At 39.7% G+C, this 26,347-nt stretch overlaps 2 long non-coding RNA genes across 7 annotated transcripts in view; both read left to right on the top strand.

Annotated features, from left to right (window-relative positions):
• LOC138114236 (uncharacterized) overlaps positions 1-15,764 on the top strand; it is a 102,758-nt gene extending 86,994 nt beyond the window's left edge. For 3 of the 5 annotated variants that reach the window (XR_011152543.1, XR_011152544.1, XR_011152545.1), the window contains 3 exons: positions 2,175-2,233; positions 3,181-4,498; positions 13,714-15,764. This is a non-coding gene — a long non-coding RNA (uncharacterized lncRNA). The remainder of the gene's footprint in view (positions 1-2,174; positions 2,234-3,180; positions 4,499-13,713) is intronic. The other 2 variants (XR_011152546.1, XR_011152547.1) reach the window with 2 other exon arrangements.
• Positions 15,765-15,837: 73 nt separating this feature from the next.
• LOC138114018 (uncharacterized) lies at positions 15,838-17,790 on the top strand. Of its 2 annotated transcripts, none has more exons than XR_011152446.1 (3): positions 15,838-15,918; positions 16,170-16,248; positions 16,876-17,790. It is a non-coding gene; the product is annotated as an uncharacterized lncRNA (long non-coding RNA). The 2 variants fall into 2 exon arrangements; XR_011152445.1 differs by having other exon boundaries at positions 16,170-16,255.
• Positions 17,791-26,347: the final 8,557 nt, after the last annotated feature.

Raw genomic sequence — 26,347 nt, 5'->3', positions numbered from 1 at the left:
ATTGCCTACATGAAAAAAACAGGAAAAAATGTTATTTATACTAGCCAGTACATTTCTACACATTTTTCAGTGAGATTTTTGTTTATTACTGACTGAAAGGGGAACTTTGACAGTGGAAAGAAGAATTCATTGTGTTCAGACAGCAAGAAGGCTATGGATTGCATCAAGCTCTTTCCCCCTTGTGACTTTTCTTCGTTTGTGAACTAAATCCTCTGGTATTTGTGTGCTCAGAGTTTTGCATGGAGCACTTCAACACAATGTGCCTGCTTGGGGGAGTGGAAGGAATGGCACACTTTTAACAAGTGTCCTTGAGGCAGAGAATGACAGGAAGGCACATTGCCATGCATCATCCTTTATTTATGCATGTGGAGTGCAAGGTAACCCACACTGGGGTCTGCTGTGGGAGAAGGCACAGCGGTGTCACAGAACTCTGAAAGTTCAATAAAAGCAATGAAGGACGTGCAGCTTCTCTGTATCTGCTCTGCATAATGGCAACTCTGGTTTTTACAGTGCCTGGATGCTTGGTTGTCCTGGGATTTAGTGAAGGACATGCTGAACCAGTGCATTTGCTGTGCGTACTTCATGCTGATAGTCTGGAAATGGAGCAAGTCAGAGAGAAATGTAGCTTTTGGGATCATTAAAAATCCATTTTCATTAAAAGCCATGTATTGCAGTGACATACTTATTTACACATTCATCCCCTGTCTGCCTATGTCTTACAGATAGAGTGAAAAAAGAGGCTTTTCACAACAATTTTAAAGCCTAAATGAAAGAAAAGCATTCTATTTACCTTGAATTACTTACACGCTGCACTTGTTTGGCTCTTTTTCACGCTGTGTTGAATGGCAACTACTCTGCATTCTTTCTTTACCTCCAGTTCCTTTTGTCCTATCTATCTATCATTTGTTTTTATCTATCTCTTCCGCCTATCTATTTCCTCTTTGTGCTTGGAGTTGGTTGCAAATTATATTTGTGATGCAGGGAGCTTACAATCTGACTGTCTTGATATTATTTTATGCAACCATGACTACCGTAAAAATTGGCTTTACCGCCTATTTTGTGTTATTGATTCAAGCCCATTTCAGAATTAACTTGTTTGGAATGATCTGGCAATGTTGTGTGCCCTAGGTTCTCTCAGGAAAAATTCATCTCTCATAACTAAATGCAATAAAATGTTCAAATATGTCTAAACACAGTTATATTTTGAATTTAGATGAAAACCTTATGGAGTCAATCAAATATACAAGGCATGTGCAAGTTTTAGTCCTAGACTTACAAGTACTGTACTGCAGAAAAAAAGTATTCAGAGATCAGCTTTTTCCTAGAGATGTGTCCCTTATGTAGGCTTTATGAAATGCCTAATCTCATCATTCATGTTTCTATCCTGAATTGGTTCGACATAATTTTGACATTTTGACTGTAGGACTGTATCTGTAATTTGAGATTATTGCCTACATTCTTTTAGGGATTTGACGTTTCAGATCTTAGTTTTACATTTGTCCTCATGGTTAGGTAGAAATATTTGTGTGCTGATAGCCAGTGGAAAGTAATCTATGAAAATAAATCTTTCCTCATTAATGGCTTGACTGGTCAAGTTTGAACTTTATCTTACAAATAGAGAAAATTAGATGCTGGTATAAACAGGAAGATTTTAGAACATGAATTTATTGCAATGTTAAAATGTCCAGGTGTTAGAAATTGTTCACTGACATCAGATCCTGTCCTGACTATCGTTAACTGACTCCTAAAACCAGGTAAAAAAAAAAAAAGCTCATCTCCAATCAGAATTTTTTCCAGGTACACAAAAATGGGAAGTAAACTTCTAATGACCTAATAATTTTAGCCTATTTCATTGCCATCAAGGCTGCCTGGGTAAGAACTACATCTCCTGAGTTGCAGATTTCAGGTTTGCTGGTGTCCCTGGCTGGTGACAGAAGCCACTGGCATCTGTGCAGCCGTGCCCAGCCTCCCTGACCAAGGTGTCCTAGGATACATTGTGCTCTGGGAGCAAATTAGCTTTTTTTTGGCTGGGGGAAAAAAATGTATGCCAGATACGCTTTGAAATGTTTTGGTAGTTCTGGAACTGGGATACAAATTCTTCCTGTGTTTCCCTTTATGGTTTTTTTCCTGACTGGTGAATCCTAGTTCTTCACTTATCTCTTATTGTCTTTCAGAGTAGAGAGTCTTTCTTGAGTGTGTATTTTAAATGTGTGGGGAGGAAAAAGCTACCCAGGTGAGTAAACAACAGATCAAGTCTATCCTGAGAGGAGTGCAGTATGGATAAAGAGATATTATAATTCCTCCCACATTTGTGTTTTCATCTATTATGAGATATATACATGTGCCTTGTTAGCAAAGATGTTATAATGCAAAAGCTAAAGTTTTCATATCAGAGGAAACATATATTGTTAAATGAGCTGAGAACATTCTCCCAAGGGTTAGCATTTCTCTTGTATGTGTGAAATCCTACTGAAACAAATGGCACTATTATTTTAATTGGATCTTTTGGTATTAGAACATTTTTCTTTGTACTGTAGTAAAGAACCTTCTTTTTCTTTCTTTCCTGAAAATGGGAAATGAATAAACACAGTCAATGGATTAAAACATTTATGACTTCAGCAGTAGACTATACCAAAATAAATAGATGCACATACACATATATGAGTTAAATTCATGTTTTATTATGCATTCCTCCACTCTCTCTGAAAATCTAGAAACAGGGTTTGCACTTTTAAAATAAGTATGATTAAGATTTTGCCTTGTCCTTTTGGTTGATACCTTGTTTGCAATACTAATAATGACAGAGGCACTTAAACCCAAACCAAAACTACAAGAAAAAGTTACCATTTTTAAGCAGAACATAGTAAAAAATTCTGGAAAAAGATTGTATATGTTTAATAAGTGAATTACTAATTGGGGTCTGACACTCCTGACAGTTGTGAATAGATTTCAGTTCTTGAGCTGCTATATGCCTAATTTGCTTCCATGAGTGAGGGATTATACAGTATAATAGGTTAAACTTCTATAGACTGTTCTAATCTGTTTTGTAGAAGACCAGAGAAGGAAGGGAGGAACTCTGTTTATTATGTTGTGATCAAAAGCTCAATAGAATAGAAATTTTCTATGAACATAGGCTTGAAGACTAATTTGTTGTATGTTTGTTTCCTCTCTTTTCTGCAGCTGTTCAATTACAAACTGTTACTGCTGGTCAGAAAACCAAATATCTATTCTCTAGAGTAGCTACATTGTACTCCAGCGTTTGAAGACTTGGTTTCTTTTATAATTGGACTGAAATATTGATTTTTTTTTAAAGGAATTCTCCCACGCCTCCATCTGAATAATATCTGAACATGCTCATGTATGTATGCACTGTGCGTTTAATATATTGATACAATAATAATATAAAAATGAAAACAAAATTAATTGCACTTATGGAGGCAAAACAATTTTTAGTCACACAGAAAAGATCAAGGAATGATTTGTTAAGGGCAAAATGAAAAAGTTATAGGGTTAGTACTAATTATGTTTTCTTGTTTGCTTTTACCAAGTCTATGCATATGTCCTTTAAAAGGACAAATAAGCTTTGAGGGGAAAAACACTTGTAGACCAACTAGAAACCAAAACCTGCATAGACTTCCCTTTTAGAAGTTGCCAAATATTGCTGTAGAGCCCTTCACTGAGGGAAACTCCTGTGGGGCCATGCGTGGGACAAGGACTGCTCAGTTCAGTGTTGACAGCTCTAATGTGGGATGCCTCGGCAGGGACCAGCCTCTCCCATGCGCCGCTTGCAGAGAGCTGCTGGCTTCAGTTGTTGTCTCACATGCATGCAACCAGAGATCTACTGGTCACCTGTTTATTACCTCAGAGAAGAAACTACAGCTGCAGTGACAAGCACGGAGTTGTCTCATTTTGGTGGTTCTCCCTGCAGTGGAAATGATGGATTTTGTTTTTCATCTCTTCACACAGAATGATCTGCTATTTTGAGTAAATTAATGAGATAACTTGCTACTTGCTACTTACAAAGTAGGTCAGAGCTGCTCAAGCGTAAATTGCAGTAGCTTTCTGGGAATTAGTGCTGCTTTCCCCATCCTCTTCCCTGGCAGCCTGTGCCGGCGAGTGCAGCCTCCTGTTGGGTGCTGCTGTCCGCGGGTGCCGGGTGCTGCCTGGCTGGAGCCCGGCGCTGCGGGGTCCTGAGGGCCGCACAGCACCTGAGCCTGGGCACAGCCCCTGGAGCAAACGGCGTCTTGCAGCTGTTTCCATGGCAACACACCTGTTAGAAAATAAATATTTGCTCCACTTTCACAATTGTCGTTATGCTAAGAATTAATTGATAGTAATGTTTTTTTCCCTCATTGTGCTTGAGAGCATTTTAGAAATAACCCAGAAGTGTTTATGAGACAATGCAGCATCTGAGACTATTGCAGCTGGCTGTGTCCTGCCACAGATTTGGGCTGGAGAGGAGTAGGAGCTGATAAAACCTCTCGGTTTTGGTTAAAAGGTGGGTTAAATCCTGTTCTGCTCTGCAGAGTAGTCTGGAAAGTGGCTGTTTTGGCGGGTCTGGGAGCAGTGAGCAGTATGGCTGGTGGGAGGGCAGGAAGGGGCTGTGGGATGGGCACAGCTTTAGGTGGCCCTTTGCTGTCATCCTCTGCCCAGCATAGCCATCTCTCAGGTGTCCTCCAAACGCTTACTGCCACCCCAAGTAGCACAGCGACTCGTGTCAGTCCTTAGAATTAAAATCCTAAGAGTGGGAAATGTACTGTGGTAGTCCTGTAACTGGGAATGCACTCTCGGCTATATGTATGCAATTTTAGGCTATTTTGAAATAGACAGTAATGGATAATTGTGTAAAATATGGTTATTTCTTAATAGTACCTGCTCATTTCACTATTAAAGGCTGTGAATTCTGATTTTTTAAAAAATCAGTTATTTCAAAAATTCCTGGAATTCAACCGGTGTTACAAACATTTAGATTTATAAATCTTTTTGGAATGTATTTGTTTAATTTTTTTGATAGAGGGAAGTTTTCTTGTGGGAGGAAATTTTTGGCTGCTTTCTACTGGTTTTCTTTCTGAGGTGTAAGCTGGTGTGAATAAAGACTTGCAGAAAGCAGGCCAGAAGTTCTGCCATCACAGCATTAGAAACTGTGGGAATTGGTGTCACACAGCGTATTATTAGCTCAGCTGTATTTTCTTATCTTGATCCATTCTGTTAGCAGGACACACTGATTTTGCCCAAAGCCAAAACGTGTTTTTTTTCTGCTCTGTTTGGGTTGTGTTATACTGTGCCTACCAGTATGGCATCAGTGTGCCATAAACACCGTGGCTAGCAACTATCATTTGTCACGATAAGTGAAACCGATGTTTGTCACCAATGTAAATCAGGGACCAAACACAATTACCAGCACAAGACCTTTTGACAGAGCAGTTGTTATTGCACCCCATTCAAAGCAGGGATTACTGAAGTGTTTGAGTCCTTGTTTAACCATGGTTCATCTTTCAGCACTATGAAAAGTCTCTTATCTGTCAATTCGGGGTGACACAGAGCTTTAGAGCAAAACTTCAACCCTAGGGGACCAGGAATAGTTGCACTGACTCTTGCTACTGAATGGGCAGTGGTATTTTGCCACTAGTTCAAGGGAAGGAAAACATGTACATTGGAGAAAGAATTAGTGACAGTTGAAAATTAGGCCCATTTTAAGGAACTGGGGCTTTACACTCCGTGTGTGTTTACATTAAATTGGTAATTTATGTAAAGATCAAAGTAAAAGGTTGCTTTCTCCCTTCCTCCTTCTCTCTCTTTTTTTTTTTTTTTTAATCTTGGCAGCACACTTAATGCTGAGGAGTAACTGAGGAGATCTTATTGCAGGACTTTTCATGGAAACACTGTAGATCTTTTAAAAGAGAGAGGAATTTGGTGGGAAGAGACTAGCTCTCTGTCTTTGGTAGTCCCACTGCTCATACTGTGAAAACACGTTCTGAAGATGGTTTGAGGCATTCTTGTAATTCAATACACACAATGAGCTGAATGAATACCTACCAGCTGAAGAAGGTAGATGAAAAGGGCACAGATCTGTTTGATAATTATTAATTTGCTTACTGTCACTGTTGTGCCTTTAAATTTGTTCATGAAGAAATTTTCAATTACATTGGTATTGCTGGAAGGAGTAGGTTTAGAGAAGTATTTGAACTGATGAACTGCCTAACATGTAGGGGGGCCCATCTTTTGCTCTTGTTTTTGCATATTATATGTTTTATCTAGGCTGAGCTATAGCTGACTTAACAACTGTGCATGATCTGGGAGGCCTTTTTGTACAAGGTTAGAAAAAGCCTGAAGAACGCTATACAATTAGACTGGTAGATCAATATGCTGATATAATATAGTGAGATGACATGATGTTAATCTTGCTAGAACCCAAACATGGCTTTTTTAGCACCTAATGGCTCTATCAACTGAACAAAGGAGTTTTTAATTTAATAATTAGTTTGCTATTTGCATTGTTAGTCTAACCACTAGAGAAAAACAATGCCACATACCTAAACTAGTAGTTGTTGTTGATTATTGACTTCAGTATTCATATATTTGGATGTTGGAGGGTTTTGTAGCCTTTTTTTATATTTGTGTTTAAATTTGACAAATTGTGAAGAAAGGAATGATTGTATCTTTTCAAGACTTACGAACATGAAGCACGGAGTCAAATGTGAGTATCAATAAAGAGTGATGACTGCCAGATGGGCAACAGAATAGTGATAGGAGCTGAAGGGCTGTACAATTTACTTTGCAAAATGAAGTGGACGTAAGGGCTGTAATAAATTCTTGTGATAAAGTGTTTGAGTTTTGAGACCACATTTGAAATCTGTCCTGAAAATATGCTCCTTCTAAAAAGTCTTTGAAAAATGGCTTATGTTATATTCCAAGGCCAGTTACAGATATGACACCCTTCATTCTTTACATGTATCCATGTTGGACTTTTCCTTGAGGCAGAATCTGCATCTCTCTGCCTTTTGATGGTGAATGTTGAAAGTTTACCTTACGAATAGTGTAGGGACCAGATAAGGTCAGAAGAGGAGGAGAGAGGTATTACCATAGGTTGTGTGTTGAGTCAAGCCACACAGTGCAAGTAGAAAGAAAACAAGCCCTAACGTGGAGAAGTATAGTCCTGGGGAAGGGCCCCTTTGGGTTATCACATCCAAGTGTCCCCAGATCACACAGCTTCTCTGGTAGGAGAGCTTGGGAAACCTCCACCCCACTCTCACATGAGCCCCAAAACATACACTCATGGTGCACCTGGGCCCTGCTACATGTGCTGCTGGTAATGCAAATGTACCTTAAAACCCTCACAAACAAATCTGAAGAACTTCAGCTGTTCAGCCTGATTGAAGGACTGCTGGAACACCCAGAGGAACCACAAGTATTGTAAATACTGGGAGTCCAAAGGGGTGCCAGGCATTGGGTTGCACTGGGATCTTCCAAGGCCAAACAGCTGTGTTTAACTTCTGGGAGCACAGGAGCTTGCTGTGTATGTGCTGGTATAGCCAGGTGTACCTTGCAGGATGCAGGTACACCCTGCGGGATGCTCCCAGGCCAGTCCTGCAGGAGCTGCTCCTGGGAGGAGAGCTGGTTGGAGATGGCTGTGCTGGGTGTCACCTGCTGGCTGGGCTCCCCTGGATCTGACCAAGCACAAATTCATTGTTTTCTGACCGTTTAGGGACAAGGAATTCAGAGCACGGAGAGAGGCACACGGTGGTTAGGTATCCACCCTGGCAGCAGGACATCTGAGACCTACCTTACCAAAAACTGAAATGGAGGGAGGGAGCCCTCATAAAGTCTTCATCTCAATCAATGATTGTGAGACTTATAAACCAAGTCCTGCTTTTGTCAAAGTGGCTTAAATATTGGACCAGATGAATTGATGAACTTTCTGTAAATATTTTAAAGAGAAATTGTTGAAACTTTTGTGTAAAATTCATGAGACCCACTTGCCTTGTCTCTTTAACAGTGTTACAGAGCTGAATTGTCTTGTTAGGGAATAGATAGTCTATATATTTTCCTTTCATAGGAAAGGCTCTTTATTTGGCTGCTGATTTTTAGTTCTGTCTGCTTGTTTATTGACTTTTGTTATTCTTTTCGTCTAATATCTGGATTGGTGGCATTGCCAAGGAAAAGCAACAAAGACAGAAAGTGAGGTTGCTTAGGTGTATATATAAGGTGACCTACAGAGGCAAATTTTGGAGACTTATGGGAGCTTTGCTCTTGGCTTAAAAGGGAGCAGGATGGATTTCTGAGGACAGCATTTCAGCTAAGCTGAGCTGCTTGTGGTCCTCAATAAACTGCTGAGGAAAAGTGGCACCTCTGCTCTTCCAAGCCTTCTCTATACCCAGGGTTTACCCAGCAGCAACTTTCTATATTCGTGGTTGCAAAATATTCTGTGCAGGATACACGTGCAGCTGAGAGGGCTGTGAGCCTTGAGGAAGGCAATTCTGCAGCAGAGCACTGCTTTTTCAGGAATCCTGTCTCTCCTCCACCTGGGATGCCATGGTCTGTCAAAGCATAACAGCAGTGCAGGGGAGGTGGATTCACTTTTCTACAGAAATAGGTAAATGGTGTACTTACTTGCTTATTTTTTCTTTTTCTTAGCAGAGATATGTGTTTAAGTATATTGTCCTTTTTTTGTCCCCTTACTGCAAGTACACATTGGAAAATTAGTAAAGTGGCAGCTCCCAGAAAGAGATTAGAAGAAACAAAGGCAATCCTTGAAAGCAAAACATTATTGACAATAGTATTTGAAATATGCATTAGATTTGCTTATTTATATAGTGTGTAAAGCACACATGAGTTTTGTGACTTCTTTTGGATCTACACTTTATTTTGGTTTATTTTCCTTTTAACTTTCAAAATTGTTACTTTCAAATGGGAGCCTCTAAGCAGCGATAGATTTAGAAGTGCCCAAGTTTACTCCAGAACATGGAATTTCTGTTCACTTTTGCTGATTCAAATTTCTGAATGCCGGATTCTCAGTCTTCTACTTTAAATTTTCACTTAAAATCAAGCCCTCTTTGTAATAATCTTTTTATGCCCAGCATTTGTGCTTAGAAACATATCCTAACCTATCACAGATGTAGTTAAGACAATAATTTCAGTTTAATGAGCCAGATATTCCCTCCCAAAGCAGAAGGGATACTATCATCAGGTTTATATTTTTTGATATGCATATGACTTGTTTTTAACTTGAAAGCACCTACTAACAAAAAGCCTATATCTTATTCAGCAGTGATTTTGTTCCATTGTGCAGTGTCATTTTCTTCTTTCTTCCTTCTTTTGAACCCTTTTCCCCTCTCCCCGTCTTTCTTTTCTTCGTTCTACACCCTTTTTATATTTTGTACAGATTTCCCTCTCCTCTGACATTTTTATCATTTTGAGGCATAAAATAGGGCCTCTCTTCTCCAGCAGCTGCGACCCCATCCCCTGCTGTACCAAATTGACACTTCTGCAAGCAGCAGCTCTACTCAGTCACTCGAAGGCTGCGGCTTTCACAAGTGTTGATTTAGTGCAGCAGGGGATGATGTGCCAGCTGTAAAACTCAGACAATAATAATAATAATAATGCTTGTGAAAAGTCTTATAATAAGAGGGAAAAATAAGAGAGTGTGGGGAGAAAAGGTAGGAAGGGGCCAGGTGGAGGGAGGAAGAGGAGCAGTGGTCTCTGTGGGGTGGTAGGGTACTCGGCTGCCCAAGGAGCAGTGGGGTGGGTAGGAGTGTGGACCATGAGCTAATTCTTCTCTTCTTCCCTCTCTCTCCTTACAAGAAACTCCTGAGACTGACAGTGAAGATGTTTTGTGTTTCTGTCAAACTGGGGAGTTATTTTGGGATAAAATCCTGGTGGAAGGGGGTGAAGGACTTAAAATATGACTGAGAAGAGTGAGGGGTACCTGTGTTGTAGAGTCACTTAATATTTGCAAATGCAACTTTTTGGATGACAAGATATTTGATATTTTTATTCTTAAGTTATATATTACATATCCATGGATATAGAGGATGGATTTTTTGAAATATACAAATAATGTGTTGTTATTTAAAGCACATAAATGGAGAGCTCCTTCTACATCAGCCCTGATTTACCCTCAGTAATGTTCCTAGATGAAATAGTTTACAACTTCTTTGTATCTGAGTATTTAATAAGTTGTTGGCAAGACAAACTTGAAAAAATATTGTAGGTTATATTTACTGACCAGTTTTTTCTTTATTTTCATTCTCAGCCGCTAACTCAGCAATTCACTTATTTCCATGGCTCTGTTTAGCTATTCATCAATGATCTTAGAGCAGTGAATGAAACATAGTATGTGCTAAATATTGATATTGGTAATGATATACATCTATGATAAGACAGAACAGTTTCAACACAGACATGCAGAACATGTCAGTGGAGACTCGAAAGGTGTTAATATACCTGTGTACCAGATAGTATTGTTTATTTAAATCTGGTTACTCATAGCATTTCCCAGGTCTGTGTAGAGAGTATGAATTTTTTCAAAGACTATTGGGAAGCCTGTTTCTTCTAAGTTCATTTCAGATGTGGGATTGGGTTTCTTTAAATTAATGGGAAATAAAGACATACTTAAAACTGAATGTGCATTTGAAAGCTGGTGGATTGAGGTTATATTTGTCAGGTCTTGGGTAAAACTTCCATTGTCTGAAAAGCATCTCCTTTTTTAGTATTTAGAGAGATGCTTTGTAATAGGCTTTCACAGTGATCACCTTTGTAATTTTGTTGTTCATCATATTAATTGAAGAAACTCCTTTCTGATAACCTTTGGCTGTTCAAGATATATTCCTAAAGCCTCAAAGGCTGAACAAACTTAGGAAAGACATAATAGATCATCCTGCCTGCTTTTTTTTCCAGTGTAGAATTATTTCATTGAGAACATTTTTTAGTGTTATGTCAACTTTAGTTTTTAAAATCCCTAGTGAAAGCTTCCATATCTCTCCTTGGGAGACCATTTCACAGGCTAATACATCTCGCTGTCAGGAAGACTTTCCCAATACTCTGCTGAGCTTAAGCTTTTTCTTTCCATTATTTCTAGTTGTATCCTTTTTCCTTGATAGCTTTTACACATTAAATATTTACAGATTTTTTTGTTCCTTTAAGAAACTTTATTCCGTTTATCAATATCTTTTTGGTTTTGAAAAACCCACCTAAGACCTTCTAGGCTGTGAACTACATTTACCTTCAAACCATACAACAGTCAGATGCTCACCACAGCATTTTCTTCAGGTTTGCTTTTTTAGGGTCCAACAAACACAGGGGATTCCAGCTATGAGAAAACTTCTAAGTAGCCTATTTTCATCAGTGGTTTGAGATAGGTCCCTCTGCTTTCTTTCTAATTCTGGATGCACAGCTCTTCTAGCCATTATGAGTGCAGATCCCCAACTGCTACTTGGTTCTTAATTTCTCACCTCTTGGTGCTCTGCTTCACAGAAAGCCTGCATACTGCTTAGTCTTTGTATTTCTGCAGCTTGCACAAAATTCACTTCATTCTTGTTAGGTGCAACTGTTGAGGTCAGAACTCAGAATATTTCGCAAAAGTAGAAGGCAAGAGAAAGGAGGGTGATGCTCTACTTAAGTGTGAGGCCTGATTTGGAAGTCCTGGGTTGAATTTTGGCTCCTTATGCAGGAGAAATTGAAATATGTCTATGCAGGGAAATGCAGAGAGCTGCAAAAAGTTTTCAAGGAGACTTACTAGTGTGGGCCTGCCCTGTGTTTGCATAGTTCAGGGTTGGAGGAAGGGGTCCAGCCTGTGCCAGCTCAGAGCACAGGCAAGCCAATGCATTTCTGGCACTGAGAGACAGGCTCTGCTTCTCTGCACATCCTTCCCCTTCTTCAAGGAAGCAGTTGCAGTCTCCTGTAGGCAGCTGGAAAAATTTGCTTTCTTTTAAATGCAACTCTTTTGGTTATTATTGGTTATGAGTGTTCTGGCTTGCAGGAAAGAAACTGAAATGGCTTACACAGCATTCAACTGTTATCTCTAGCTTGGTTTTCTAAGGAAATGTTGTTTGTCTGCCAATATTCTCTAATTACTTTTGAACACAAGGAATGTTTTCACAGCTGAGTTCAGCAGTGGTAGAGATCCCATCCCACAGTGGCCTTGTGTGGTGGCTTTGAAATCAACAGAGGCACTTTTGGTGTCCTGGCTGACAAGTGTGGTGTGCACCTGAGGGCATCATGACTGGGTAGCACTGGAGCAGCCCAGGAAGGTTTTGAGGAGAGACAATGTGGGGTAGGGAGTTTGGTCACTTACAAGTGAGTCAGAAGGCAGAAAGTATTGGTTTTCTGCTCAAAGTACTTGAGCTTTTCCTGAAGCGTTTTCAGACTGTTGGAGACCCAGTGCTTGTCTAATAGTTCTCTCAGAATCAATAGTTAAACTTGCATTGATTTCTGCTGACTTAACATGCTTAGGATTCCAGCTGTACTGTGGAACTTGAGATCCCGCCGTTTCACAGAGGCTTACCTGCCACGGCTGTCTGACACTTCCTGAAATACTGAGGACAGTTTCCCTGAAAAGTGTTCAGGGTGGAAACACCAATCCATGTGCCCTTGTAGCCTTTGTAGGTGTCACTACCTGCCAGGCTGCTGCTTCTCCATCCATTTTACAGAGAAAGCCTGTGCCTGGTGCGCTCATTCCCACTTATTCCCAGGTCTGCATCTCAGAATGGCCACTTGCTGCTATCCCTCTTCATTTTGGCTATTCCAAGGCATTTTTCCTGGAAATTTTAGCTGAGTTTTGACTAAGATTTTTTGCCAAAGAGAACTTTTATTTTATTCCTTTTTATGTGTCTGATTTCTAGGTGCTGCTATGTATATCTTCTTCTTTACTTATACTTGCAATATTTTCTAAATTCACATCTTCTACAGCTCTTGACAATGAGATATACTACCTAATACATGTTAGTGCCTTTATTTCTATACTTAATTGTAAAGAGATTACTTTCAAATGTATTTTTGAAACAGTTTTAAAGAACAATGTTTACTGGTAAGTTTCCTTTCATTTCATTGAGAAAAGGAATTAAAAGAGTAATGATATTGCACTTCTGCTGACTACTCTGCTTGACTGATTCACAGGGTATTGCTCTTAACATGTTGTAGGAATTAAAAAAAGTGTCAAACTTTTTTTGGCACCCAGCTACAGTAGATCCTGTTAGAAGAAACATATGGCCTCACACTAACAGTGTTAAAGCACTGCTGAAGTATTGCATGCATGACATTGACAAATTTCCTCTAGGCTTTTTGTTTTCTGTGCTATTAAACATTCAAAGTCCACTATTTCATTACCACTGATGATACAGAGAGCCTTATTGACATTCTACCCATCTGTTCATAACATGCATTATTAAATGTGAAGCAACTAGTAGGTAGGAGTGCACTTGCCAGCTGTACAATGAATTCTCAGCAGTTTGGTGCCCTCTATAAATTTTTCTAGTATTCTGCCAGTTTCTCAACATAATCTGCAATGGGGATATATTTTTTTTAATGTTTCACATTGTACAGAGAAAAGTTGCTTCAAAAGAATTCTTTATTTTGTTATCCTTAATGTGAAATCTTTAGATATAGTTTCAAAAAACCCAAGAGTCTTTTAACATACAAAGACTGTTGCTACTATCAGATCTCACTAACCACAGTTTCTGTTTATTTTCTTTTCTTTTTTTTTTTTTTTTTTTCTAGGAGCAAATCTGCTGCATTACCTATGAGCAGGACAATGGGGCCCCAATGAGTCAACCTATTCATATATTTTTGGAACCCAGAGGAATTGGTTTGACTATTTACAGATTATAACAGTTGGTAGTTGAATGTTTTATTTTCATTCCCAGTTGGTACAATATGTTCACAGCTGATGTTAATGGCTTGCCCATTTGATATCACATATGGTCCACTGTTTGGGTCTCCTAAAGCTTTCTTTTGTGGTCAAGTTGCTTTAAAACTTGTGTATATTTAGGTTTGTTCTGTCTGCTGGAAAGGTGAATATGAAATGCTGAAACTGGGCAGCTTTAGAGTAAATCAGCAGTTCTGTTGATAACGATTCAAAGAATTTGGGTCTAAATGTCTCGTAAAGAATATTTTTACATAAAATTGATTACAAACAAATGTCTTAGAATATCATGTGAAATTGTAAAAGAAATGTCCTTTCCTCTTTCCTTGTCTTTGAAGCTGTGATGGAGTTACCCTCCAGTGTATTGATACCACTGAGCACCATCAGGACATTTTGCTGGATGTTCAGTTGCATTGGAAACCAATTTATATATAATTTGTATTGCTCAAATCATCATTTGTATTTTTATTAGAATATTACTGTTCTGATAATGTTTTATGAAAAGATCTGAAGAAGCAAATTAATTTTTCATTTGGTTTCAAGAATAAGAGCATAGGAAAAGTGAACTAAAAAAAATGAGAATAGAAATTAAAATTACAAGCCTGTCTGAAGTTGTTCTCCTATGATACAGGAGTGTTTATACTGACTCTGAAACATAACTGATAAAGCCACAATCTCATAAAAAGATTATTTCCAAAATTATTGCATTACCCTCTGAGAGCTAAAATTCTCATTTATTCGTAGGAGTAGATCATAATAGCTCTAATTCCCTGAGAAGTGGGCATTGTATGATAATTAAGCAGGGTAGTACATTAATTGTCCTCCACTTCACCTCTAGATGTTTAACTCCTTATCTAGTCAACCAGCAAACAATAATACTCATTTATTTGTGCCTTACAGTTCAAATAATTTTTTAACTGGGTAATTTATTTGAAATAGAGCAGAATAAGCATATTCATGTGAAAAGGGCATTGAAATTGTGTTAGATTACCATTATTTAATACCATTAGGTGGTAGGATGCAGGTTTTATGGTTGTATTTTTCAGCCATGCAACTTTAGCCGAATAACAGCAACGTGATTTTGCATGCAGGAATATTTCTCTAACTAATGGGACAGATTTAGCAGCTTTTGCCACATGGCTACTGCTTTCTGGTGGCCTCTCTCTCATCGATGCATGTTAGGAGAGCAGGTACGTGTGTGTTGGAAGTGGCCTGTGACATCTGGCTCCTGGATTCAATGAGGTAACTGCTGGTAGGACAGAGGCTCTGGCTTGTTTAGTTTAAGGGGAAATAGTGCGTGTTGCTGGTTTAAAGTCAGCCCCTGGAAGGAGATTGAAATGGAACTGAAGTAGTTTTCAAGTGAATAGTCAGTATTCAACCTGGAGTACTAGGGAAAGAAAAAACCCAACTAAATCAAATGTTTTTGCAAATGAAACTAATAGATTAAGCAGTTTCAGGGACTTAGAAAATGACAGTAAAACTTCAGCCTGCTAAAAAGTTCACTTGAAATGTTTTAAAAGAAAAGAATAAGGAGATCAAACTATTAATAAACAGTCTTGGGAATGGACTGGGTACCTGTTGATGTGGTATAAAGTATTTGTTAGACAGGACTTGGTAAAAATTTGGTGAAATTTTGGGTACTCTGACTGTATCCAAGAGAATTAAAGAAGTTAGTGATGTTGTCCTTCCCAACTTATTAGGTAGAAATGGAAGAGCGTGCAAGAAGAATTTGGACTTAGTGGACACAAATTAAATTATATTTAGGAAAGGATGTATTTCTCCTAAGTGGCAGAACTAAATGTTAAGAACTAGAAACAATACTGAAGTATTGAAAGAAGTGTTTCACTGATTCTAATCTCTGACTAACAAGATCATTTCTGATTTGTACATGGAGAATTATGTGCTTCCTGGGGGATTTTTGCTTCATTTGTTAATAGCTTATTATTATTATTATTATCATCATTATTGTTATTGTTATTATATCATCCAAAACACGTGAGTGCTCCAGCAGAAGCATCTTCCTGCGGTGTTTCCCTCCTCTCTGGGCCCGTGCAGCTGGGGTGAGTGGCAGCGTTGGGCGTTGCCCTGCCCTTGGGGGCTCCTTCCGAGCACATACAGGCAGCCCGTGCTCCTGTGCCTACTCAGCTAGAGGCTGTTACCCACCCCAGGCCAGTGATGAAGCTGTAGGTCAGACCCTTCAAAGAACCACCAAAATACTGACCTCACTCTCTGCCCAAAAAATTCTTTTTTTCCCAAAGCAGTAAGATCTTTGTATCTCTCCACTAAATAGACTTTCTTCTTGTTTTGACAGAGAAAGAGCCTGAGGCTGGAGCTTGCTGAGAACACCATGTGGAAATGGCTTGCTCAGCTGCCATTGCTCAGCAGGGAAGGTGAGAGGTAGGATGGACTTGATGAAGGCAGCTTCATCTTGAAAAACAGTTGATTAGAAAAGTAACATCAAATTGTATCTTATCAGCTCTAGATGTATTTCAGGGAGTCCTCTCTCCTGAATGGGATGAAATTACATATGGTGTTAACCCAGAGTCTTCTGCAACAATGTAAATGAGTTGTTAACGTGGCACTTCATTGCAATAATAATTCAAAGCTACTAGCAGGCTTGATGGGTCTGCAATAAATGTTTTATTATTTAGGAAAAATATACTCTACAAGTTGCAATGTGCCATGCTCATTCATGCTGTAAATCAACAAAGATCAGCCGACTGAATAGGGAAAATGAAAAGCTTATTTAGGAACTGACACAAGCTTTCAGATGAGCAGGGATGGCTGAAGTTAACCACATTCATTTTTCTTTACTTGTCACAGTTGCCACTTGAATTTCACTGCTAAAGATTGTGGGTAGTTTTGCTTTATGAAATTATATCTATGAAAACAGTATTTGCATTTATATAGGCTTTGTTATAATAAAGTTAAACCTAGCACACCCCCTTGCCTCCACAAACAAACAAATCAACCAGCCAACCAGAAACTTCCATGTTAAAATAATATTTGTCTGTCAGTTTTCCTAGATCTGAACAGGATTCAGCTGAATGGTTCCCACTGGCTGCTTTAAAGGCCCAAAGCATGTGACCATGTGAAATGCAGAGCTTTGGCCATCTCTTCAACTTCAGTTCTGCTGTAAGGCTGCATCTCTCCTCACAAGAGTAAACCCAGGGTTTTATTTAAAAAAATCTTGATGTGGAGTGAGTTAAGGCACAGATTGGGTGACAGGGGTTAGAGACAAGGGATTAATGTGGTCCTCATGGTGTGGTTATAAAGTGCCTGAAATGGGCTCAATTACCATCCTTTTATGTTCCCTGATGCCTGAAGACCCTTTCTTGAAGTTTGCAGCATAGAAAATGCAGATCCTGAATGCTGAACCTTAGCTTGTCCTGAAAACTGCACATGTTTGAACATAGACTAAAGCTCCTTGCAAACTCTCTATGTTGATATCCTTAGAGATGTGACTTCTTTGACTGATCAGGGGAAGGAGAAGCCAGGGCAAGAGGACAAGTGAGTTAAGATAACTCATCCCATGCCTCAATGCAGGCTTGAAAAGGACAAGATTTTCTAAGCCAACTTTGGAAGTTATTCTCCTGCCCTGACTTAGGCCCCAGAAAGAATGAAGAGAACATGAAAATAATTTTTAAAGTGTTTTCCTGATAATGCCACACCCTTGGTCATGAGTCTCCAAAGGGAAGAGCTACTTTTTGCAGGGCAGTTAAGCTGGACCTGACCAGTGAAGATGGCAGCAGGGACTGAGCATATGAGGAGAATGCTTCAGGACCAGAATGGTATGACTGTGCATGAGCCTCTGACTGCAACACTATCCTGAGAAAGCAGCTCATGGATGGAGGAAACAGTAGGCAAAAAGCCAACTAGCAGGTTTCTGCTCAGGTTTATGCCTGCTGGGGTGTGTGTACTGGAACGTGCATTTGTATGAACATTTATGTGTGTATGTATATATACAAATGAAGCAATTTTTTGTTTTTCTGTAGTTATCTGTATATTTGTTCCAGTTTGTCAGGTGTTTGTGTCTGCCAGTGAATGGATGTTTTCCTTGGTTGTGGAGTTACTTATCCAACTACAAGATTCACTGACTATCTCAAATATCCATTCTCAGTAGGTCAGTTTGCATGACTTAAACATACCATGATTTTGTTGTTGTGCCCAATGTGCCTGCAGGAGAGGAGCCTAATCTTGTAGCCAGCAAAACTGGCTGTGTGCTGAGAAGGCTGCTGAGACTAGAGTTCGGAAATGATGGAAATACAACAGTTTTGCTGCAGGGGTTGTTCCACTGACTTGGTCTTGAACCTGTTGGGTTGATCTGATGGCATCACTGGTGTCAGCATCCCATGGCTTGGAAGCAACTTCCTTGAGGCAGATGCTCTGCACTCCAGTGAGTGATGATGAGTTGAGTGTGTTCCTCCAGCCCCTGGGACAGCTGGCGAGGCCCTGCTGCTGCTGGCTGTTGATGGGGTGCTGTTGGCTCCTGTGGCTGGACAAAGCTGAGGCCCTGGCCTTCACATCTTGCTGAGGAGGCCTCAGGACTCTTACCCTGAATTTCTCATTTGGAGTTTTAAGGATATACATGATGTGCAAGAAACCCTTGGAAGTGGTATGTTACCTTCCTCTATTTATTTTGTCAACCACGAAATTGAAATTACTTTGCCCCTTTGGAAATAATGAGTGCTTTGTTTGTGAGAATAGTATATGCAAAAAAAATTAATTTGGAGAGCTGTCTTAGAATTATTTCAAATAGAGTTATCTGAAGCTTTTGTCATCATAATCACTTTAAAAAAGGCAAACATAAGCCAAAGGCTCTAAAAAAGTCACTGAGATAACACATAGTGAAAGGTTTTGAGTTTGCTTCACTGAAAAAAAGTTTTTCTTCTTGAGCCAGCCATTTATATGCTTAGGAAAAGTCCAATTAAGATGACTGAATTGTAAGTGTCATAAAATAGAGAAGGCAGAGGACATTTAATTATAGCTGTGCTGCCAGGCACCAATAGAACAAAAGAAAAAATGTTCACCTAAAGCACAAAGTACTGCCTAATACATTTGCTTTAATAAAGAGACAATATATGGTCTAAGCACACTCTTCTAAATAGCTCAAAAAGCTGCACCTTCTGATTTCCATGAAGCTGTTTTTCCATTTATCAACATAGTTTAAGAAAAAGTAATACCCTTTTAATATTGAGACCTTCAGCTTTGGTCACAGGTTGAAGAAGAAGCGTCATGCATTAAGACAAAAATGTTGCCTGAGAAAATGAATTTGTGACCCAGAAGAATGTATAATTGATGTGTGTGGTTGTCTGAATGGTAGAATAACAATAGTAACCATTAGAAATGAGGGCTGGAACTAGTCAGGCAGTGAGGCAGGATGTATTTTATAGGTCATCTGGGCTCCATTCAGATCTACAGGTTGCTATTCCTTCTCCATACTTGAAAGCATTTAATAGATTATTACAAAAGGAAAAGGATGGTATGTAATAATGGTTTAAATTGAAACTGTGTGTATATATCACCACTTTGTGACTTCTAAATGAATGCTTCATTTTTAAAATTCTCCCCTGACGTACTTGAAAGTTTGCCAGAGCATCAACGAATTAAAACAATGAATTGACCAGCAGCTAGGGTAAAAGACTGAATAGTACAGTCGAAACAGTTGTTTTCTTCTGTGGCATAGACAACCAAAAATAAGAAACAATCCCCAAAAAATTTGTTCCAAAGTTGTTGTCTGTCGTCTTCAAGGCAGATGAATTGGTTTTGTTCTCTCTTGTTTCATAATGTTAAAACAAGAAAAAAATATAGAATTTTGGAAAGAGATTTAACTGTCAAACAATCAAAGCCAAAAGCACATAATAGTGAACTCAAATTCAGATTCCCTTCTTGCCTGGAAAATGCTTCTTTCCTATCAAAATTGATACAAGTTAAAGGGTGGAGAATCTTTCGTGCTTTGTTTCACATGAACATAAAAGTTTTATTCCTGCTTTTAATGGGTAGTATTTTACAAATGTAATGGAACATAATTTTACCAGGTTTCCCTAAGGGAAAGTCATGGCATGATTACATAGGCAGTCCCATCTCATTTAGTATAATGCTTACAATATACATGCAAATATACTTAGGTAACTCAAGTTAGAGGTAGATTGAATAGCATTCAGATAATCATACAGCACTGCAGATGCTGAAGAAAGTTTTGCAGGAGAAATATACATTGACTGACTGGTCCCTTGCAGCCACACATGCCCACAAGTAATGTTTTTCTGCAATGCAGAAGATTCAAGCTGTGCCAGAGAGAAGTACCTGGCATGTGTATGATTTGTCACTTCAGGATGAACGTCTTAGCTTGTCCCTGTTGATAGCATATCCCAGTGAGCAGAGAGAGTGGTAGATCAAGGGGTGGGGACCTTTGTGGCTTGCAATGTTCCCAGCAGCTGGGACAGCCTGGAAAGGGAGCCATCCTCTTATGGGCAGAGCTCTTGCACTGTCACTCAGGGTAACTGGCTGCAGGGCAGTGGGATGCAGAGGGGCTCCGTGGGCATGGAAGGAGATTTAAGCCACCTCAGGTAGAGGCACAGGGTAACAGAGCTGGGCATGTAAGGATGGCAGTGTGCTCTCTAAACTCCTTGCACAAGGAATTTTTCAGCTAGAGATTAAATAAATCTTTCAATTGTGAATAATAATGATTTAACATAATGTAGTGCAAGATATAATTCTAGCACTTTTGGTATAAAGAAGCAAGTAAAAGTCTGTGTTATAAGCTAGTATGAAGGGCCTTACATTTATGGGAGTTGTAGGAGTGCTCTGTCTGGGGTGGCTTGTGCATTGGTGAAAGAGAGATCTGTAAGAAAATTGCTCTCTTTCTTCTTGTAGAGGATGATTGAACAATTTTAAAACATTTTACTAGTACATGTGAGATTGACATATTCTCTATTTCATGAACAACAGGTAGTCTTTTGCTTCTTGTTTAATTCTTTTTACTGAATTCCTGTCAGACACTCTTCTCAGATCTGACTCTTATTCAATCTGATGTAGACCACCATAGAGAAACTATCTGAAGTTTTCATCTAAGTGGTAGAACAGCTTAGTGTACATAGACCTAGTTTTGATGCTGGTTGTTTGGATATACACAGAGGAGATGATTGTAACCTGCTTGGAGTCAAAGCAAGAGCAGTTTCTGGAGCTCTCCTGGGGGACCACTGGCAGCAGAGCTGCTGCTTCTGCCCCAGGTGCGCAGATGTGTTGCTGTCACTGGCATGTGGATTGCAGGCATGAGATCAGCAGTGCCTCTGGCAGCTACTGCCTCTTCGGGTAGGCAGATTCCTTCTTGTTCTTTTCAGGGAAGGTCAAGAATTAACAAATAATAAAACATGAAGCTCAACATCTCTCTGTGTTAGATTTCTTTTAAACTTTTCCTCTGTCAATGTTAACATCTCAGATCTGTAGGGAGGAATAGCAATAGATAGGTTAGCACAAAATCTCTATTGCAGGTATATGCCTGTACGTGTTGTGGAGAAAACTGGCTAAAGATGATATTTTTGAGAATTAGTTGCCTTTTTTTGTACTGTAGTTAGTGCTCTCTGTTCACTGACATGTTTGAAGCCAAACTACCTTTTTTAGTTTAATGTATTTTTGCTTTATTTTCTTTGCATTATTTGCCATATCTCAATTACATGCCAATACTCAGCAATGTGAATTGTATCAATTTCATTTTTAGTCAAGTGTAAAATTTATCATTCAGATGAACTAACATCAGAGCAGTATCAGACTGAGAAAGTGTTTGCTCTTCCTTGCTCATTAGTTAGCATTTCATCTGTGAGCGTGGGATGGATAAATTTCAGAGTGCATCTGATTTAACCTCTAAAAATGTATCTTCTTGTCAAGACTTAACTACAGACAGCAGGTAAGTACCACTTAGTACCAAGTGGGATGGGGAGGTGAATCAGGAAAAAGGTAAACCTCATGGGTGGAGATAAGAAGAGCTTAAGAATTGAAATAAAGTTTAAAAAAAAAAAGGTAATAATAGGAAAAAGAGAGGGGAGTAAACCCCAAGAAACACAAGTGATGCACAGTAGAACTGTTCACTGCTGTCTGACCGATGCCCAGCCCATCCCCAAGCAGTGGTCAGCAGCTCTTGGCCAACTCCCCGCAGTTTATTTACTGAGCATGATGTTCTGTGGTGTGGAATATCCCTCTGGCCAGCTCGGGTCAGCATTACCAGCTCTGCTCCCTCCCGGCTTCTTGTGCACCTGTTTGCTGGCAGAGCATGGGAAACTGAAAAAGCCTTCATTTAGAGCAAGCACTACTTAGCAACAACTAAAACATCAGTGTGTTACCAACATTATTCTCATACTAAATCCAAAACACTGCACTGTATGTGTGTGGATGAAAATTAACTCTCTGCCAGCTGAAATCAGGGCACCTCAGGTCAGTGACATGGGTACTCCAGAGCTATGCCAGCCCAGCTCAGGCAGGAGGAAAAAGATGCCTTCCATCCCAACTTTGTCCCATGAGAATGCCTCATTTGTCTGTCTTTTCATGCCTAAGGAGACATTTCCAGATGGACTGTAATACTGAATTCAAGTTTTGCTTCTTTGTTTGCTTTTCAAGATCAGTAACAGCTTAGTATGAGCACTGCAGTCGGTGATCCTGTCAGGTGTCCCAGGTTCCACACCTGCTGCTGGCATTTTCCTCTGCAGTATAAAAGGGTGCCTCTGTTTTTTCTGTTTGTAAAACAACTTTAGCTGTACTATTTAGGACATTTGTAAACCAAGTAAACTGGTAATGTGGTTTAATGTCAGCACAAGTTCGGTAAAGGAGCCTTTTGGTTAACCAAGGCTTGTTCCATTTGTAGGAAAATTCAGATAAATTAAGGATACGTGTGAATTAAGTGCACCAAGCCTATAGAGCTTTAAGCTTCTCTGTGGATGATCTAATTCAAAAGGAAAATGGCTGTAGTTCATGGTAGCTTAATCCTCTTTACAGTAAAGTCGAATACTTTACCTCTCAGTGAGAATCTCCACACAGGGATTTAACGCATTTTGACTTACATGCATTATCATCATGGGTTTAGTTGGTTTATCTTAACTTCCCTGGATGATCTTTTGTAGAAAAACCACAGACATAGATATCTAGTACTAGCTTATTTAAAGCATAGTGATGTAGTCATGTCCTTAATCTGATATAGGTTTTAGTGTAAACATGTTAAGTGATAAGTGTGAACTGCATTGTTAAGTGGCTCCTATACATTCTGATCCCTAAGGATAACAAAGGTAGTACTCTATTTGTGACTGCACTGCCCAGAAATAATTGAAAAGCCCCAGTGTAAGTGCTTGGCATCTGCTTGCATGCTGGGCCCTGCAATGCCAGCAACTCCTCAGACACAATTCCAAATTCTGGAATTTTGGAGCTGAGGCTCAACAAAATAACTCAGGTGATTACTCTTACCTCAGTCTGTCCTCTGCTCTGTTTTGCAGACCAAAGACAAAAGGGTACTACACTTTGGAGGACCTTTGCCTCAGACGGTTGTAAAATCAGCAGAGTGCTGGAAACACCTCTCATCTTGTGTGGAGAGCTTCAATCCCATACCTGATGGGAAGGAAGGGAAGAGGAAACACTGACTAGAGCTTTTTCCAGTCCTTGAAACAGTTTTATTTGAGAGAATGACATTTTTCATGCCAGACAGTTGGCAAGGGTCAACTGGACAAGATAGAGCTGGAGGCATGGAATCCTGTATGGTGTCATCAGAACTGAAGATTATGAAAGTCTTCTTCTGAATAGATTTCACCCCAAAAGTGAACAGAACACACCGGATATCCCACGGCAGTGAGAGTCCTTGCTCCAGCTCAACTGAGTCAACTGGCCACCAAGTCAAATGGAATAGCAGATGCCATAAGCACGATCCTAAGTCATACAAGGAGTGCCTGAGGGAGCTGGGGGTGTTTAGCCTGGAGAAAAGGAAGCTGAAGGGAGACCTTACTGGTGTCTACAGCTACCTGAAAGGAGGGTGCAGCCAGGTGGGGGTCGGTCTCTTCTCCCAGACAGTCAGCGATAGGATAAGAGAACATAGCCTCAAGCTGTGCCGGAAGAGATTCAGGTTTTACATCAGGAAGAATTTCTTCACTGGAAGGGTGGTTGAGCATCGTAATGGGCCACTCAGACAGGCGGTGGCATCACCATTCCTGGAGATGTTCAAGAAATGACTGGATCTGCCACTTAGTGCTATGGTTTTGTTTACACTGTGGTGTTTGGTCAAAGGTTTTACTCTCTGTAGCTAAAGAAATTCCCTACTAGAAAGCTGGGGAGGAGGAGGCTGATACTCAGAAACGTAGTGGCTGCATGAGAAATCCTGGAGTGGCTGCTGTTTTCATGTCCACTGTTGCCAGCAGAGGGGAAGCATGGGCTGTGTAGGAAGATGTTACTACTGCTGCAGCATATTGCCTTTTGTCTACGTTCCTATTGCCATCACATGTCAGGAGATGCAGAACGCAATAGGAACAATACTATACCACAAGAGGAGCAAGGAATTCTTTGCAGGTTTTTAAAAATCTTTTTCTTCTGCAGCCTTGTTTGGGTAGTTCATGTTATAGTGACTTTGGCTTGAAGCTGAGGGCACTAACAAAGCTGTTATATAAAAGCATTATTGGTATTTGAGGAATTAAGCCAATGTTTGAGGAGTTAGTTTGCTGTGTCTTATGTTATTTTTTATTTTAGCAGTGTTTGTATACCATGCTTTTGTGAGTTAATGCACAACAAGCTGGCTAAAAGTCTATGACACTAGTGAAACTGTGAGCCACATAAAAGACTAAATTGCTTTTTCTCTTTCTGTAATTGCCACTACAATAAAAGCTGCGTTTACTGTAAAATTTTTCAGAGTTAACCCCTGCAGAGCTCCCAGGTTGATGAGGGAGAAGTGTAATTAAGGGTGTGTAAAAGGGGTAGAACAGCTGACTAACAGTAACTAGGGGTGCTCAAGGGCTGTAGGCAGCAGAGGGCAAAACTTGCAACCATGCAACCCAGTTCCCAAATGAATGGCAGTGTAATGAGCAAGGGTCAGCTGTGGTCCCTCAGCACAGCAGCTTTGGCAACCCTGCTTGCATCCTTTCCAATAGCCTTGCTGAACATGGCAGGGAATGATGGCATGGTGTAGACAGACAGTTGTGACTGCAAGCAAGGAGAAAAAAGGAAATTGATTTTTTTTTGTGTATTCTCTGTGGCCACTGTTTTGAACAATAGTATAAATATTGTGGAACAGGAGGCTGGGTGGGTCAGTCCCCTGACCACCTGTCTGTGGGCAGAAGTTTCAGCCAGTAGAGTAATGGAAGGACTTGATGGATATGCAGTATTTCCTGTGGGATAGGCATGCCTCCATCCTGGTAATTATGCCATCCTTATATTAATCTTAAATATAAACAAATCTCCTTTTGCAGAAACACCATCCGTGTGTGCATAAGTATGATAATTAATAAGTATAATAATTCACTGTGTACCAAATGTGCGTAATGTAATACATTGCAAAAGTTAAAAAGAGCACCCACCAGTGGTATACAGGCTTGGTTTTACAAATCTAGTTTTGTTTTTAGAATGTAATGAAAATACCATGCCATATCATTATCATCTGAGGGACTGTCTCTGCTAGGGAGATCGAACATACTCTTTGCAGTATTCACATTATTAAACAATCAAAATACTACCACTGATGATGAATGCTTGCCCTGCTTTAGGGTTCCTATATGATTTGTCCTGTTTTATTGTTTGGTGGCTTTTTTTTTCTTCTTCCTATTAGAACAGAATAATAATTTTGAAAGCATGGAAAATAGCAGATTTTTAAAATGTCTCAGATACCATTTTGTCTGGATAAAGGTTTGAAATGAGTAACCTGCTGTTTTAAAAAAGGTTGCTAATTATCTGAATTTCACTGTGGTTTAATTAGCAGCATCTAGGGTAGAACGTGGGAGGTGGTGCTTATCACCTGCCAAGGAAAATGTTGTCTTTTGAGGAAGTTAAGTTATGTCAACCAAAATACAGCCTGATTTTAGATCTCCAATCCCATTCCCTTTCAAGTCTTTATGGGCAAGGGTGATTGAGTCTTAAGTGATTAAAAGAGTGGAGAACAGAGGTATTACTGCCATGACTATCTCTGGGCAGGTCTGAGAGCCACCAGTATCCTAGGTGCTTGCTGTGAAAGGAGATGGCTCTCACTGAGCATTGCAACCTTCTTCTTACAATTTGAGAAGGAATTATGCCACGTGTCAGTATCAGTTCAGGTGTGGCAGACTAATAGTTTTCTATCTGTGAACCAGGTGCAGGTTAGCAGAGGTAAAATATTTCTGTTAAAGCATGCTCTGTCTCGATGCTATACCTTTGTTGTCCTTGTTAGGTGGTGTTTTAATAAATGGAGCCTGTAATGCTCTTTGAATGTATCTGATAGCAAAAGGAGCTGGTACAGGTAGCAGTCATTTGTTATGGACAGCTCTGCCCATAGCA

This window comes from Aphelocoma coerulescens, chromosome 8 (genome assembly GCF_041296385.1).
Source record: "Aphelocoma coerulescens isolate FSJ_1873_10779 chromosome 8, UR_Acoe_1.0, whole genome shotgun sequence".
Taxonomy (NCBI): Eukaryota; Metazoa; Chordata; class Aves; order Passeriformes; family Corvidae; genus Aphelocoma; species Aphelocoma coerulescens.
This window is presented reverse-complemented; position numbering and strand designations above follow the sequence as displayed.